This window comes from Aotus nancymaae, unplaced genomic scaffold (genome assembly GCF_030222135.1).
Source record: "Aotus nancymaae isolate 86718 unplaced genomic scaffold, 86718_ANA_hifiasm-v0.15.2.pri h1tg000029l, whole genome shotgun sequence".
In the NCBI taxonomy this organism is placed as follows: Eukaryota; Metazoa; Chordata; class Mammalia; order Primates; family Aotidae; genus Aotus; species Aotus nancymaae.
The window spans coordinates 17,241,724-17,260,419 of NW_026988442.1; the positions used below are offsets into that span (position 1 = coordinate 17,241,724).

The 18,696-nt window shown below is 43.7% G+C and overlaps 1 long non-coding RNA gene across 1 annotated transcript; it reads right to left on the reverse strand.

Annotated features, from left to right (window-relative positions):
• Positions 1-224: 224 nt before the first annotated feature.
• LOC135276969 (uncharacterized) lies at positions 225-16,258 on the reverse strand. Its single transcript, XR_010344541.1, has 2 exons — positions 9,187-16,258; positions 225-7,794 (listed from the first exon to the last, which is right to left on the reverse strand). It is a non-coding gene; the product is annotated as an uncharacterized LOC135276969 (long non-coding RNA).
• Between the last annotated feature and the right edge of the window lie 2,438 nt (positions 16,259-18,696).

The window sequence follows — 18,696 nt, forward strand, 5'->3', positions numbered from 1 at the left end:
ATTTCTATTCAAGTAATCCATGCATATCACTTTTTTAAAAAATCCAAGAGAATCGAAGGACTTTTGATGAAGAGCAGCAAGTTTGGGATGGGCCCTCTCCCAACCCCAAACTCTCACCCCAGAGTGTGTGATCTCTGCTCCTGGAGGTTGTCTCCTACCTCTAAGCTCGCAGGTTGTTTGCATTAGGAAGGACGTTTTCACCAGAATGTAATAGATCACCTAAGAGTGGCTAAACAATAAAAACATTTATTTCAAGTAATGAAAGTTCAAGTCAGTGGTTCCCGGTAGCTGAGATCTGAGTAAGCTGAGAGCCACAAGTCTCCGGGCCTTCCCCTCCTGGTCACAAGATAAGATAGCTGTCAGGGCTCCAAGCATCACGTTTTCACTCAACAGCACCTAGGCAGAAAGAAAGGGGGCAGCCAAGAAACCTCTCCAAGTACATCTCTCTCTCTCTCTTTTTTTTGAGACATGGTCTCACTCTGCCATCCAGGCTGGAGTACAACGGCATGATAATAACTCACTGTAGCCTCAACCTCCCAGGCTAAAGTAATCTCACTTCAGCCTCTTGAGCAGCTGGGACGACAGGTGCATGCCACCACGCCTGGCTAACTTTTATATTTTTTGTAGAGACGGGGTTTCAGAATGTTGCCCAGGCTGGTCCCGAACTCCTGGGCTCAAGCGATCTGCCCACCTCAGCCTCCCAAAGTGCCTGGGGCTACAGGTGAGAGCCGCTGTGCCTGGCTCCAAATGCATCTCTTTAATTAGGGAGGAAAGTGTTTCCCTGAAGCTGCCTGAAGATATCCCCTTTCAAGTCCCAAGTCAAAATTGGGTCATGGGAGTTCTCTAGACAGCATCTGCTATGACCTATTTCTAGTTCATAAGATCCACTGATGTCTCGGTGGATTAGGCATTGGGTCCCTTGGAAACTACTCCCCTCTATCCTTACTTCTCTTAAGTACTTCTGTTGGTTACCTTTTTAATTTTAAGAAACCTACTTGGCCCTTCATTCCTTGTTCTACCACGTGTCTACAGAAGCTCTTGCCTCCCCACTATTGTCCCTGTCAGCCTTCCTACCCTCCTCCCTCCATTGCTACCTCCCAACTTTTATATCTTTACTTTCACATTGTGACAGATGATAACGCTGACATTCTATTCTGTAACCATAATAAAATTCAGGTCAATACAAAAGTTGGATATTAATAAAAACTAGAAAGGAAAAACAAAATTTTCATTATTTGAGACAACTATACCATATATTTCCTTTGGGTACCTATCTATGTATTTGTAAATTTTTAGAAAGGTCTAGAAAAGCACACATTGAGTCCATGACAGTGGTTACCGCTGGAGAGGAGGAAGGGAATAGGGTGGCAGTGGGTGGCCAAAAAGGACTCTAGCTTCATCCGCAATGTTCTCTTTTGTAAAAAGGGGAATATATTCATGTTTTCGCTTGTGTCATTAGACTTCAATTTTTTTAATGGCTATTCATTTTCAGTCATTTATGTGGGCTCCGTGTGTTTGGCTGTGCTTGTGTGTTTGTGCCTAGGGACGAGGAACATTTACTTTGTGCGTGCCTGTGAATAAAGTAGAGTGATTAGTAAGTAGATGAAAAAAGAAATGTAGGAAGCAAAAGCAAAGCAAAAAAGGGGGTTGGAGAGAACTCATTCACAACAATAATAAAAACTATAGGAATAAACCCATTAGGAAATGGGCAAGTTCTTTACGGGGAGAACAACAGTGTGTGAGTGAAGGACATACAAGATAAATAAGAATAAATGCGGAGCTCTACCGTATTCATGAATTCAAAGCGTCGGTATTGTATTGATGTCAATTTCTCCAACATGACAAGCAGGCTTTAAAATTCATGTGGAGGAGTTCATGTGTGGTACTAGTTAGCTAAGACAGCTGAGAAGGAAGCACAATGAAACATGGCATTTGACTTCACAGGTATCAAAAGGTGGGAAGGCAAATAAAATAGTCTGGTACTGAAAGGAATAAACAGACTAGTGGGAAAAACAGGGGCTTCAGACCCACCTAGGCAACGCGACTCAGAATATGAGGGAGTTCTACCTCAGATCAGAGGGGAAGGAAGAACTAGTTAACCCCTCATATTGTGATACTTGGCTGCCCGTTTGGAGAAAGGTTAGATCATTTCTCAATGTGATCATCAAAATATATTCCAGATACATTAAAGCACCAAATAAAAACAAAATTATAAAATTGTTAGAAAAGAAGATATAATATATTTAAATTTTAGGAGTAGGGAAGGACTAAACTTGGTATCTGTATAAAAACGATCAAAAGAAAAGATTGATACATTGGATTATGTCCAAACTGATAACTTCTGTCTAGCAAAAGATTCTACAAGGAGTTAAAGGCGATGACAAGCTGGAAGAAAATATCTGTCACATATCCACAAAAGACCAATATCCAGATTATATTAGAAAATTCCACAAACCAGTGGGATAAAGACAACCTAATGCTTAAAATGAGAAAACAGAAACAGACAATTCAGAAAAGAGAAAATACAAATGCCCAATATGCATATGAAAATCTCACAAGCAAACAGGAAAATACAAATTTTTAAAAGGATTCAATTTTTCACCCATGAGATTGGCAAATATTTAAAACAACTGCTTATGGATGTGGGGATTAGGGCCCTCTCATACCCCCTGACTGGAAGCTTAAATGGTTTAGAAATCATGGAGGACACTTCGGTAGTATCTGCTAAAACTAAAACTGTGGACATCTTGAGACCCAACGTTCCATTTCTCAGTCACTCCCAGAGAGATCCCACCACAGAGGAACATGCAATGTGGTTTCTGCAGCACTGCTCATGATGGAGGAGAGAAAGGGAAGCAATTAACTGTCCATGAAGCTTACAGAAGATAAAATGTGTTACATTCATGGGAATTAATACAATATAGCTATTAAAGGCAAAAGCTATATGTATCAATATGAGTATATTGTAAAAATGTAAGACTGAGTGAAAAAACCCTACAGCTTATAGTAAAATCCCTATAATGTGATATGACTCATTGAAAACACATCAGGACTATGTGTCACTGTGGATCGAGACACATAAAACTGTGGAGCCGGTGGGAAATGAGGACTCCAGAGGGTGGCCAAAGGGGACGACAGTTATGTTTACACTGTGCTACTTTTAAAAAGGAGAATGTATGCACACTTTACTTGTTTGATTAAAGTATAATTTGAAAAGATTCTAATTTGTTTTCAGCCAATTATGCCACCTCTGTGCGTTTGGCTGTGCTCAAATGTTTGTGCCCAGGGAGGGAGAACGTTTACTTTGTGTGTGTCTGTGAATCAAGCACAGTGATTAGTAAACAGGTTGAAATGGGATATGAAAAAACAAGGGCCAAACAAATAGGAGCAGATGGCAACCTGTTCACAGTTAATAGTAAAACCTGTAATATACCTAGGAATACATTCAACAAGAAATATACCAGACTTTAACCAGAGAAAACTATTAAACTTTCCTGAAAGACATAAAAGATGACCTGAATTGAGAGTAGAGCAATGTGCCTCGGTAGGAAGACTCTATATGATAAAGATGTCAGTTTTCCTTAAATTTATCCATAAACTCAAGTAACCTCAACAAAATTCCAGTAAGAATTCTGAAACTTAACAAGCTGATTCTAAAATTCATACAATGGGGCCAGGTGCAGCAGCTCAACACCTGCACAGCTAGCACTTTGGGAGGCTATAGTAGGAGGATCACTTAAGCTCAGGAGTTCGAGACCAGCCTGGGCAACATAGTGAGAACCGCTTCTCTAAAAATATATACAAAAAATTTGCTGGGTGTGGTGGCATGCACCTGTAGTCACAGCTACTTGGGAGACTGAGGCAGGAGGATCACTCGAGCCAGGGAAGTTGAAGCTGTAGTATAGTGGTCTATGATCGTGCCACTGTACTTACTCTAGCCTGGGAGAGAAAGTGAGACCCTGCCTCAAAAAATAAAATAAAATGTATATATTGGAACAAATATGCAAGAAAGACTAAGGCAATTTTACAGAAACAACAAAGAGAGTGATATTTGTCTTTCCAGTTAGCAAAGCCCAGAAGCAGATGATAGATGAGTAAACCAGAAAGGCCAACACAGACTTGCACTGGGATTTGCTCTCAAAGGCAGCAATTTTAAATCATGGGGGAAATGACAGATTATCCAATAAACAGTATTGAAAAGGTTGGTTCTTAATTTTGAGATTAACATTAAACACCAATATCACACTAAAAATAACCTTCATATTCTGTAAAGGCTTAAACATGAAAATTACAAAATAATGTAATATATAAATGCAAGAAAGAAAACAAAGTTTGAGGAAAAATATAGGAAAAAATAGTTGTGATCTTGATGTAGAGAGAGACTTCTTATGACAAAATAACATTCTAAATTTCTATAAAAATAAAAACCTCTGTAATAAAAGATACAATACAGTTAAAAGATAAGGGTCAGAATGGTAGAGAATTAAGTATAATGCATAGAATAATTAATATCAAGAAAACATAAAGAATTCCCGTAAATCAGTAAGAAAAAGACAACCCAGCAGAAAGATGGACAAAGAATATCCAAAGATGAGCCCAACAGGAGGAAAGAAAATGATCAGTCAGCCCACGAGGAGAATACTGGTCACTGGTGTGACCAGTCATTCAAAAGACACAAATTAAAGACACAAGAAGAAACCGCATTTTCACCTCTTAGATTTGTGAAGTTGAAAAGCTGACAGTGATGTGGAAAAATGAGGATCCACATTTACTTGTGGAGGGAGTTCAAACTGGCACAGCCACTTCAGAAGACAGGTGGGCATTATCTACTAAAACTTAAACAGCAGACAATCCTAGGACTCACTCTCAGTACCTATCCTAGAGAAGCATTTCAGGAGGTGCATTTCAGGAGGAGGCATGTACCAAGATGCTCTCTGCAGCACTCCTCATAACAGACAGGAAAAAAAACTAACTAAAGTTCTATGGATGGGCCTGGCACGGTGACTCATGCCTGTAATCCCACAACTTTGGGAGGCTGAGGCAGGTGGATCATGAGATCAGGAGTTTGAGACCATCCTGGCCAACATGGTGAAACCCCACTTCCACTAAAAATATGAAAATTAGCCAGGCGTGGTGGCGCATGCCTGTAAGCCCAGCTACTCTCGAGGCTGAGAGAGGAGAATTGCTTGAACCAGGGAGGCAGAGGTTGCAGTGAGCCAAGATTGTGCCACTGCACTCCAGCCTGGCAACAGAGCAAGACTCTGTCTCAAAAATAATAATAATAATAAAAGGTCTATGGATGTTACAGAAGGGGAAACATGGAACATTCATATGGAGTATGACACAGCTGCTCAAAGGAGCAAACATGGCCGGGTGTGGTGGCTCGTGCCTGTAATCTCAGCCCTTTGGGAGGCTGAGGGTGGATCACATGAGGTCAGGAGTTCCAGACCAGCCTGGCCAATATGATGAAACCCCATCTCTACTAAAAATACAAAAATTAGCTGGGCCTGGTGGCACATGCCTGTAATCCCAGCTACTCGAAGGGCTGAGGCAGGAGAATCACTTGAACCCAGGAGCCGGAGGTTGCAGTGAGCTGAGATTGTGCCACTGCACTCCAGCTTGGGCAACAGAGTGAGACTCTGTCTTAAGAAAAAAAGAAGAGTTGGGGGGCAAATGAGTTGCTATAGGAACCAACATAGGTGGAGCTGGAAGATATAACTAAGTGAAAAACAGAGGATACAGAGTACAATATCTATGTTGTGGGATAATTTATTCAAAATAGCTACATCAATACTATATGTTACTATGGAAGGAAATACATAATTACAGTAGCTACCTCTGTGGAGGGGGCAGGAACCAGAATCTCAGGTGGCCAAAGGGGACTACGGTTATATTCATATTGTTCCACTTTTAAGGAGAATGTATGCACACTTTACTTGTTTAAAGTATAATTTGAAAAGATTCTAATTTGTTTTCAGTCAATTATGCCACCTCTGTGCGTTTGGCTGTGCTCAAATGTTTGTGCTCAGGGAGGGAGAACGTTTACTTTGTGTGTGTCTGTGAATCAAGCACAGTGATTAGTAAACAGGTTGAAATGGGATATGAAAAAGCAAGGGCCAAACAAATAGGAGCAGAGGGCAAACTACTCACAGTTAACAGCAAAGCCTATAATAATTTACCTAGGAATACATTCAACATGAAATATACCAGACTTTAACCAGAGAAAACCATAAAACTCACCTATAACCCCAATAAAATCCCAGCAGAAATTTTCCCAAAACTTGAAAGGCTTATTTTAAAATTCATATGATAGGACTAATATGCAAGAATGACCAAGGTAATTTTGCAAAAACAACAAAGAGGGTGAGATTTGTCCTGCTAGTTAGCAAAGCATATTATTAAGCTCAGGAGCAAACAAATAGATCAGTGGACCAGAAAGAGCCCTACTGGGATTTAGTATCAGACAAAGGTAGCAATTTTAAATTAGTGGGAAAATGATATAGAATTCTACAACTGGTATTGGGACAATTACTTATCTATTGTTGGGAGGATGGGGGGAATTAAAGTTAGATCCTAAGATTCATGCATGCATATGGAATTTATTTTTTGCATGTGGTAAAAAGGCTTAAATAGCCAGGCTCGGTGGCTCACGCCTGTAATCTCAGCACTTTGGGAGGCTGGTGGGAGGCTGAGGTGGGGAGATCACGAGGTCAAGAGATTGAGACCATCCTGGCCAACATGCTGAAACCCTGTCTCTACTAAACATACAAGAATTAGCTAGGCATGGTGGCACACCCCTGTAGTCCCAGATACTCGGGAGGCTAAGGCAGGAGAATCACTTGAACCTGGGAGGCAGATGTTGCAGTGAGCCGAGATCATGCCACTGTACTCCAGCCTGGTGACAGAGTGAGACTCCATCTCAAAAAAAAAAAAAGGCTTAAATACAGACACACACACACACACACACACACACACACATATAAATGATAAATGTTAGAGAAGAAATACAGGAAAAATGCATAGGACCTCAATGCAGGAAAGGCTTTCTGAAATACAATTGCAAAAAAGACATAGAATTAAAATAGATATCAAAATTTAAAATTTCTCAAAAGACATACTACAATTAAATGACAAGAATCACAATGCAGAAAATATTTGCAATATGCATAAAGTATACAAAATACATAAAGAGCTTCTTAAAAAATCAATAAGGAAAAGACAACATACCCTAAAAAAAAGGGTAAAAGATATGGACAAGTAATGCAGAGAAGGAACTAAAAATGGACAAGAAATAACATAGACTTCAGTCATCCTGGTAATTCAGAAAAATGCAAACTAAAACAAGATACTATTTTTCTCCCCTCCAGATTGGTTAAAATGTAAAACCTGGAGATGGTCTGGAGAAATGGACACACATACTGCTGGCATGAAATTAAATTAGAAAGGCACTTTGAAGAACATTTTGGCAGTGTCTGTTAGAATTTAAGATGTGTACACTCTATGACCCATCAATTCCGTTTCTAAGTATCGGCTCCGGAGATACTTAGAAAACTTGTACATGAGCAAAAGGGGCATATACAATGATGCTGTTATAGGTTTGTCTTATTGATATAACACTGGAAGTGTTTTAATAAGCAACAACTAAATAAATCACAGCACAATCAGTTCTGGTTGCCAGCAGCCAGCTGAAAGGGGCAGTGGAGCCAGCTGTGGCAGGCGACGTGCAACATGAAGAGAGTCCCGTAGGGCGCCCTGAGCTCAGGAGCAGCACCTCCAGTGTGTACACCACCACATCTATGCAAGCAAACAAAAACAACAATAGAACACAGGATATGTTTCAATGTGCATAGGAAAACATTTTGGATCAACAGCAAATGCCTCACAGCAGCTACTTCTAGAGTAGGGGGACTGAGGCCAGGCTGGGGAGGCCAGTAGAGACTTCTTTACCTGAAATGCTCTAATTTTATTTAAAGGAAAATGTATTCATGTATTACTTATATAATTAAAATTTAATTCAAAAATTCTAATTCATTTTCAGCTAATTAGCTCTGATTTACATGTGTGCTGTGTTTTCATTTGTGTGTCCAGGGACAAAGCACATTTGCTGTGTGTGTGTCTGTGAACGAACCATAGTGATTAGTAAACTGATTAAAATTTGGAAAGCAAAATCAAAAAAAAGGAAAGTTTTTCCACTCACAAAAGCAGCAAAACTAATAAGGTACTCAGGAATAAACCTATTAAGAAATGTGAAAAATCTTTATGACAAAAGCCACCAACCTTTATTAAAAGGCATTAAAAACAAAATAACATAAATACAATTCTGATTAAAAGGAGACAGACACCATGTTCACAGATGGGGAAAACTGATGTTCTAAGGATGTTAATTTCTCCTTTAATGCAATTATTCTCAAACTTCCAACATATATTTTGTTCATGGAACTTTGACAAGCTGATTATAAAATGTACTTGAAAAAGTAAATGTGCAATATGACCAAGACAATTTTTAAAATGAATAAGGGGCTGGGTGCGGTGGCTCACGCCTGTAATCCCAACACTTTGGGAGGCTGAGGTGGGTGGATCACTTGAGGTCAGGAGTTCGACACCAGCCTGGCCAAGATGGTGAAACCCCATCTCTACCAACAACATACAAAAATTAGCCGGGCATGGTGGCATGTGCCTATAGTCCCAGCCACTCAGGAGGCTGAGGCAGGAGAATCACTTGAACCTGTGAGGTGGAGGATGCAGTGAGCAGAGATTGCACCACTGCACCCCAGCCTGGGCGACAGTGAGACTCCGTCTCAGAAAGCAAAAAAGGAATTAAAAAAAAGGCCTTGGTGGGAGGGGTGGAGTGCTTCTCTCAACAGGCCATAAGATACTTTATAAAGCTTTGCTCATTAATATGTACTATTAGCTCAGAAATAGATCAACAGAACTGGAGTCTAGACATAGGGAATTGAGAGAAAAGGTTGTGTTGGAACAATAAATGGTGCTTAGCAAACTGGATATCTATTTGGAAAAAGCAAATTAGAGCTCTGTGTCACACCATACATGAAAATACATTTCAGATGGGTTAAAGATTTAAACATTTCAAACAACTATAGATGTTTTAGATGCAAACACACAATGTATATACGCTGTGGTGGGGGCCTGATTTCATCAGCACAGTGCAATAGGACACTTTAGCACCTGGTAGTGTTCCAGGCAGACCTCACCTCCCACCTTTGGCAAGGGCCTGCCGAGCATCTCCATCTGGACCTCACAGACTCCTCTTCCTCTTTCTCTCCAGCTCCACCTGGTCCTGGGAAGAGGGACTGCCATACCGGATGGACTGAGGTCTGAAGCCAGTTCCTGCTGCTTGTGCTCTGTGTCAATAAGGCATCTCCTCCTCTGGCTTCCAGTTCCTCCTTTATGAGTAGGTGACGAGGTAACACTCCATTTCTTGTGGAGAAATTTGAAGCTCGTATGAGATGATGAATGTGAGCATAGATAAATGGCATCGAGCTTACAAGGATGAGGGGAGCAGATATCTCTACTTTTTCTTGACCCACCCCCCATAACCCCTGCTACGCAAGACTTAATGTCCAGTTCTTCTTTGTGGCACTGTAACTTCTGGATAATTGTCATAGATTCTTTTTGGTCAAAAGAAGTTTGAATGTTGACTTCTGACATTTGATTCCAAGGCAGAAAATACGGATTCGGCACCCAAAGAGCTTACTACCTGTTGCTAGGTACTGAGAAACACACAAACTAGTAAGACATGATCCCAGCCACAAGACAAGACTGGTGCTAATTAGAACTATAGTTGGTACACAGGTCAGATAAAAGCTCCCAAAAGAACATGGAGATCAAGTTACTCTCTAAAAGGTACATAATTTTGCCCCATTCAGTCAAATATACATTATTCCCCCGAACTAATTTATCCACCTCCACAGTTGATCCCAGCCCCTTTGGGAGCTCATCTCACTAATTGTCTTCATCCCTAATCACTCAGCTACTGAGGCTCCTTACCCTCAGAATGTTCATCTGCCAGCATTGCTCCCTCCTTTAAGATTAAGATGTAAACGCCCTGGATCTTGCTCCTTCTTTCCTTAATCGACTTCCACCCAAACTGCTCTGGCAGATTCTCAGAGGTCACTTGGGTTGCCAATCACCAGGGCCACCATGCTGCCCAGTTCCAGAGGCACCATTGGTGCAAGTGCACACTTGAGGAGCTCAGGGATTGCCCTGGTCCTCCTGACCTCTCTGCACACACCCACTGCTGACCACCTCGTCTTTCTGCTGATACATCTCCCAGCTCTTTCTTTGCAGTGCTCTAGGAGGATTCCTCTTCTCTTTTCTAATCTCTGAATGTTGGTGCTCCTTGGGCTTGATTTCATTGTTCTCAGCCATCCTCTGGCCTCAAAATGCCCCAGAAGCCTGTCAACATCTGGATCCATATTTCCATTTGGGAGCCCCCCAGAGCCCTGGACTGGTCTCCATAATTTCTCACTTTGTGCTCTGGAGCTGTGTCTTCAGTCATTTCTTCCCCATCTCCATTGGGATGTCTCAGCCATTACCACCAGACTTGGGTCTACCTTACAGACCTGGCCCCTTTCCAGGGCTCCCAGCTCTGAAAATGGCACTGCCATCTCACCAGTAAGGCAAGCTAGAAGCTCAGGAGTCATCCTGAACGCTGTCCTCTTCCAGCCCCTCTTCATTCCATCCAACACCAAGACTAACCAGAATATGCAGATTGTTTCCAAATCCTGTCCACCACAACAAAGCTTCCGAACTTGCCTAAGTCTACCCATGCTGCCTTAATAATTTCTCCATAGAACAGCCAGAGTGTCAGGCAGATTACAGCCACACACCAGGGCAGGTCACATCCCCTGCTTCCCTTGCTCTCAGGAGGCTGGGAGGAGCTCAGCCCTGGTCTCCAAAGCTCTGCATAGCCCGTACTGCTTGCCTCTCTGGTCTCACTTCTCCTTCCTCCCTAGGCAGGCTCTCTGCTCAGAATGCTTTCCAATTTGCTTTGTCCAGTTAACTTTGTTCCCTTCTTCCTATCTTGGTTTGGAGGATCACCTCTTCAGGGAAGCTCCCCAGAGTTAGACGAGGGTAAGTCCCCTTGTGGCACACCCTGCAGTACTCAGTATCTTTCCTTCAGAATGCCTATCAATGCTGGAAATTGTACATTCATGTAGGTGATTATCTGATTATGTCTTTTTCCCCTACTACCATGCACGCATCAGGAGAACAGGGATTCTGACTATTTCAGTTCATTCACCCAAGTATCCATGGTGCTAGGCACACTGCTGGGCTGGGCACACAATTAGGTGCTAAAAGAGAATGATGTGGAACGTATCAACTTTAGTATTAAACAATGGATGCTTAACACTTTGGGAGCTGAACCCATACACCTGCTCATCTTTCCTAGCCTCAGCCTCCCAGCCTCTATCCTTCATGTCTCCAAATCTTCCTTCTGGCCTTCTTAGAGGACTCTTAGTGACAGATCCATGTCCTCTCACATCTCACCATTACTCCAGCTTAGGCCATCATTCCCTCAACATGCTCTTATGAAGGCCATCCAAACTTACTAATCATGAAATCCAAAGGAAAAATTCTCTATATCTTATTGGAATTCTCTGCTGCATTTGACAGTGTTGATTACTTTCTCCTTGAAACTCTTCCCTACCTTGGTTGTCATGGCAACCCACTCTCCTGGTTGTTTGTCGCATCTCTCAGGCCCTTCCTTCTCTTTCTCCTTTTTCGCCTGCACACACCTTGATTGGTTCCTCAAATGTCACTGTGACTCATGATTCTGCCCTAGGCCCTCTCCCATTTTCTCTCTACACTCTCTCCTTGGTGATCTCACTTATGCTCAGGGTCCCCATTACTCTGAGTGGGGACATCCCTGGGCTAGTGCTTCCAGCTGAATATCTTCCTGAGCCCTAGACACCAGGATCCAAGTGTCTGAGTCCAAGTGGCTGTGTCTGAGTCCACTATCTTGTTCCTCAAACTGGCTCACCTTGCTGTGTTCCCCACCCCAGGGGCCCCCCTACCATCCACCAAGGACTCTAGTCAAGACACATGGGGCTGGGCACGGTGGCTCATGCCTGTAATCTCAGCACTTTGGGAGGCCAAAGTGGGAGGACTGCTTGAGCCCTGGAGATGGAGACTAGCCTGGGTAACATGGTGAGACCCTGTTTCTATAAACAAACCAACAAAAAACCAACAAACAAACAAACCAGACCAAGACACATGGGAATCACCTTTGGCTTGACCTTCTTCTCACTCTCACAGATAAATCACTCACTAATTATTTCTGGTTTTTATCTACCACAAGTTCTGATCTCTCTCCTCCCCACTGGTCTAGTTCAGGCCTTTCCCTCTCTCACCTGGAAGTCTCCTGCTTCTGAGATAGCTACTTCTTCTAATGGATATCTGGGAGTTTTGGCTTTTAAGCATGCTTATTCTTCCCTGAAGCCCCTTATTATTTTTTAGGAAATTTCGCATCTTATGTGGCTGTGGGGGGACTTGGGCTGTTCTCTCACATGGAAGCCATGGAGGTCCCTCCTCTAGGTCCTGCCTCTTACCACTCTGGTCCTATCAGGGAGTGGCACAGGGCCCAAGCCTCTCTCTGGACTTTGACTTCTGTCCAAATAGGGAAGAAATCGAATTCTTTGATGTCTAGGCAATACCACCAAATAGAACTGCTATGGTTGCGGGGGCGGTGGGGGCGGGGAAAAGGGAAAAAAAAGAAAATAGAACTGCTACGGAGACCCTGAATGTCACATTCAAGCCTGTGACCTGAGCCTTACCTACTTCATTGCGTCCTGGATATTGTCACGAAGTCTTTTTGATACAAAGAAAAATTTCTGAATTCCCATTTTAGACAATGGATTTCAAGCAGAAAATAATTATTCACCCCCTACCTAGCTGGCTGCCTGTTGCTAGGTGCTGAAAGATATGAAAAAAATGAGAAAGACATGGCCCCAGCCATGAGGCAGATGAAACCAGTGCTAACTAGAGCTGGAATCGGTACCCAGAGGGCAGAGAAAAGGCCTCCTAAAGAACCTGGAGATTAGGTTACTTGCTAAAATGTACATAATTTACTTTTGTCCCTTTCCACCAACACAGCTAATCCCTTCACCTCTACACTTAATCCCAGTGCTCCCGGGTCCCTCTCACTGCCCGGCCCTGCTCTTCCAACTGGGCTTGCACAGCTTCCTCCCTCCCAGGTCTCCTGGAAGAATCAGCTCCTTCCTGGACCCTCTGCCTGCTCCAGCTCCCCCTTCCTCCTTTCTCAGCCAGACCCAGTTCATTCCCCACACACCAAGAGGGACTTCTGCCCCTTGACCAGAAGTTGCTGTGACAAAAGTCCCCAAAGGCCAATCTAGGAGATGCCTGAGCCTCCACTGACCTTTGTGAATATGACCCACCAGTGGCCGCTGTCTTTCTGGGAACTCTCCTCCCTGGGCTTCTTGGAACCCCATGTTTTTGGTCTTCTCCTCTGGCCCCTCCTTCTCAGTGTCCTCAGCAGGACTCTTCTGTACCCATTCCTAAAATGTCACGAACTCTTTTCTGGCCTTGTCCTTCTTTGAGTGCATCTCTGGTTCATCTATTCCTGTTGAGATGTGCACACTTCTTTGGTAAGCTCCTAAGAGGCACCTACACTTTCCTACTTGACGCCAGCTACGGTCAAGGTCACCAATGCACATTTTCCTTCCTTGCCCACCCTTGCCCTCCCTTGCCCTTTGCTCCTGCCTCTGACTCAGACAGGCAGGAGGACTCTAGGTGATAGCCTTTTGGACTGCCCCATCACATCTATCCTTATGTCATCTCAGTCCAGATCCAGCTCAGAAATTGTCCCTTGGCCCAAACTGTTACTGTAGCTGCTTCTCCCTGAGAGGTGGCCATGCTGCCTGCTTTCTTTGCCTTTTCATTTTCCTCTGCCCAATCTCTCACAGGAAACTGCTCTTGATGAGGGTCTCTACATCCAGTGGGTGTCAGTCCCCATCTAGCTGGCCTTTCTCTTGTGTCTGCTGCCAATTCTCTTTTGGAAACACTCCGCATCCCCAGGTTTCCATGCCAACACAGGCTGCAGGTGCTCTTCCTATGTCTCTCGGACTTCTTTTTCACCTTTGTGGGCTCCCCTCTCTCTGTCTGCCTCTTAAATGGGGGCAAACTCTTGTTCCTGGACACCCTCTCTTTTCTCAGCTGGCATGTTCTCCTAGAGCCAGTTCACCGAAGCCCATGGCTACAAGCACCATAGTCTCAACCCAAATTTCTTGTCTAAATCTCCTGCTGGGATGCAGACCCTCTATCTAGCTCCTTGCAGGCCACCTCCTCCTGGATGCCCAACTCTGACTCAACTTGTCCAAAATTGAGCTCAATAATTTTCTCTCAGCCCCCAATCCTGCTCTTTCTCCTGGGTGTTCTTCCTTTCACCCAGTTACTCAAGATGAAAGAGGAAAGGTATCCTTTACTCTCTTTCATTAACACCATCAACCTACCAGTCAGCAGATTCTCCCAGTTTCACCTTCTGGATCTGACACTTCCATCCTCTTGGCCCCTACCCTTATCCTTCCTGGACCCCACCTGGACCAATGGAATCATCTCCCCTCTGGCCCTCATACCTCAAAATTTCTCCAAACAACTAATCACCCTAAAAAAGAAATCCTACCATGGACCTGCTTGCAGTGAATGCTTCAGGAGCTCCCTGTTGTAACTGAAGATCCAAGTCTTGAATTAGACATACTAGCACTATGTGACCTGGTTCTGCTTTCTCCACCACAATCTCTCATTGCATACTTCAGCAACCCCCAACTGTCTATGAGTTCGTCCATGATGCCGCTCACCTCTGCCTCTGCCTTCTACTTGAATAACTCCTACCCATCCAGTCACCTCTTCTAGGAACCTCCTTAGATATTCCCATAAAATTTCACACCTGCACCACCAACCCTAGCTGTCCCACGCTACCATGTCCCAGACATAGCTCTGGCCTTCTCCTTCCTATGTATCTGTGTGTCTTTCTTACCTCTTTGTACTCCCAAGGAAAGGGATATTTATCTTAGTTTGTGTGTGCACACGCATGTGTATTTTTATAGATACAGGGTATTGCTATGTTGCCCAGGCTGGTCTTGAACTTCTGAGCTGAAGCGACCCTCTTGCCTTGGCCTCCTAAACTGCTGGGACTACAAGCGTGAGCCACTGTGCCTGGCCAATATTTTAAAACCTAGCATCATGCCTGGCACCAAGTAGACACTCAATAAATGTTGAACCAAGTTACAGGCTACTTGCTGTCTCTTAAAACTTCTCTCTTCTTCTTTCCAAGTGTACACAATTCACATTCTCCCAGTAGTGTGTAACACTGCCTATTCCACTGTATCCTCATCAACATTGGGTATTCTTAAATCTTTCCCCCTAATTTGTTAGGGAAAATTTGTATTTCCTTATCGTTTTCATTGTTGATCTTTGGTTATTAGTGAAGCTGAATATTTTTTCAACAAGTTTTTCAGTCAATTCCATTTCCTTTCCTATAAACTCAATTCAGGTGACTTACACACACTTACCTGTTTTGCTTTTACTATTAAAGTTTTGGGTGTGTTCTTTTATACTTCAAGAATCTGCAACCCTATGCTTTTTGGTTGTTTGTGATATTACTTGACTTTGAAAATATTTTGTTTTAATGTAGTCAAATTGGTTAGCCTTTGCCTTCTTGATGTCATTTTGTTGCTTTTTAGCTTAAATGGGCTCCCCCATTTAGTCACTTGTTAAATATTCCTTTCCCCACTGGTTTTTAATGGGTTCAGTTTTTCTTTTGACCTTTGAAAATAATTTCTGAATTTGGGTGTGTGCTCTAAAATAAAGTTGGAACAGACTCTTTCTCTTTGTATTGAATCAACAGTCCATGCCTCAATTTTGGGTAACCCTTCCACTCTTGGCTCTGGCTCTGAGCTTAGCTATTCCTGGCTGATTGTGGCACTTATGGTCACAGCCCTCTCAGAGCACATACCAATAGAGCAGGGAACTGGAAGGCTACAGGAAGGTATTATTCCAGGCACAGTGACAGTGAAATATATGGAGGTGTTTAAGGGATGAAGCAGAAAGCCTTTCTGGAAGCCCTGACAGAAGAGTGTGTGGAAAGATGGGTCACCTGCCTTGCCAATCTGAATGGCTAAATCTAGCTGGCATCTACCTGTCCTGGAGGCTTCCAATTCTGCAAGGAAACATTACTCAGGGATCACAAGAGACAAAGTGCCCACCCCATTCCTCACCTGCACCAACCTACCTGTATAGACCCTGTCAGCACATTTCACCATCAGCAGAAAAATCATCTCAGCCAGCTCCTGCCAAATTCATCTTCCAGGGGCTGCGGCCATCATCACGATTCCTCCATGCTCCAAGATCAGGACTTGACCCAGAAGCTGGGGTCACCACGCTCCTTATTCAATTACTGCTCTAGGCACCAGGGTATCTGAGGGTGATGCTAGAGCTGGAAGGGAACTGTGGAATTATCTAATGCAACTACCTCATTTCACAGATGGGGAAACCAAGGCCCAGGGAGGGGAGGTGACTCACAGCCACCTAGCAAGTGAGTAGAAAGCATCCTTGCTTGGAGAATTCAGTGTAAGGACTTCGCTCATCAAATCTTGACCATAAAAATATTTGGACCCTGGGTTCTAAAATAATGACATGGTGAACTTGCATATTGTTCAGGAAAGTGGCATATTGTGTACGTATATTTTTCAAGACAGTGAAGTCAGAGGAGGACAGGCCTATTTGCCAATTCTTTCTGGAAGACTTGAAGTTTGTTCTCGCCTCTAAAAAATAGGGATAATCAAGAATCCAAAGTGATAGAAGCAAACTCACCCAACAGACTGAAGGTAAGTCTATATAGGGTCCTCAAACCTCAAGACCCTAAATGGGGAATACCATGAGTATGTGAGACCCCTCCTGCCAAAAATAAATAAATAAATAAATTTTAAAAAAAGCCACCCTTGTAAACTGTGCCCATAGGAGAGGTTGGTTATCCTAGTCCTGACCACCATGTAGGTATCAATTCTCCATACTCTAGGCAGCCCCACTTAACTGGCCAAGGATGAATCCTGGCCTTCGTCTATCATCTTTTACTTTTTTTGTTGAGACAGGGTCTCACTCTGTTGCCCAGGCTGCAGTGCAGCAGCATGATCTTGGCTCACTGCAGCTCTGCCTCCCGGGTTTAAGCGATTCTGATGCCTGTCACCCGAGTAAGTGGGATTACAGGTGCACGCCACCATGCCCAGCTAATCTTTGGTATTTTTAGTAAAGACAGGGGTTTGCCATGTTGTACAGGATAGTCTTGAACTCCTAGCCTCAGGTCATCTACCTGCGCTGGCCTCCCAAAGTGCTGGAATTATAAGTGTGAGCCACAGCACTCAGCCACTTCTATCATCAATAGCTTAACAATGGTTATTTTTCCTCTTTAATTCCCCATTTCAGTTGTTTATTTCACCCCAGCAAATATTTATTGAGCATCTCCCAGTGATGGCTTGAGGACAGATGAGGTCACCTGCTGAGTGCTAAGCCTCCCAGGTTTGGGTGGGTGGGTCATTGCATGCTTGCTATCCAAGGCTAAGCTCCCACCTGTCCATAGAGTGCCATCCACTCCAGGCCACTTTGGACACAGGCCATCATTTATCCCTGTTTGCTGTTGGCCTTTGTCTTCTTGATGTCATTTCATTGCTTTTCAGCTTAGAGGAAGTCCTCCACTCAGATACTTGTTCAACATTTTATTCCTTTCCTCCCCATTTTTAACGGGCTCCTATCTCCTATTTCGCTTTTAAAAATAGCCTTTTTCTTCCCTGGTCCCTTCCCCCTCTGAAAAGTGGTGTGTCCCAGACTTCCAGTCCTATCTGAGCACCGGGAGCCTCCCTGGTGCCTTTGCCCCAGCTCCCTAACTACAGGCAGCCCTTCACCTCCTTCTACCTTCCCTCACAACCACGGGGAAGACAAGGACAGTGGTGAAAGTGAGGCTCTGGAAGATGACCAAATGGGGCACAAATCCCAGCTCTGCCCCCGATCTTGGGCAAGTGGCTTCATCTTTTGAAGCTCTTCTGTATGGTGGGCAAAACCATGTCAACTCTAAGATGTTCTCTGAAGGTTTCAGAGAGGTATTGTTGACAAAATGCTCATCAGGGCCTGATTCAGAAAAGCACAGGCCAAATATTAGCTAAATCAAAAAAGAACAATCCAAACGGGTCACTTCAACTTATCTGTCTCTTTCCTTTCATAGTTGGAAGAGGTGATCCGTTCCTCTCATCTCCACTTCTTCCTCTCATTCTCTTCTCTTCCCATGGTGATGTGATGTCTGTCTCCATTGCTCTGCCAACCCCAATATGGATGACAAGACCTTCTAACTGATCAGCCCAACTGCCTCTTCTTGGTCGTCTTGCTGGTGCTGCTTACCACAAGAGACTTCACATTCCTTCTCAAAACCCCTCCCTCCACACCTTCTTCCTGGGCAATCTCCTGGACTCTCATATGACACGGGCCATCTCTTCCGGGAGGACAGGTGGGCTCATCTGGCTGGGCACCTGCAGAAGCAGAGCAGGAACACCTAGGGGAAGGTGGGAACCAGACCGAAACGCTCTGCTCCATTAACAGAGAGAATGCCATCCTCTAGGCAATAGGGAAGGACAAAGTTAAGCCAAGAGCCACAGAAGATGACCTAAGCTG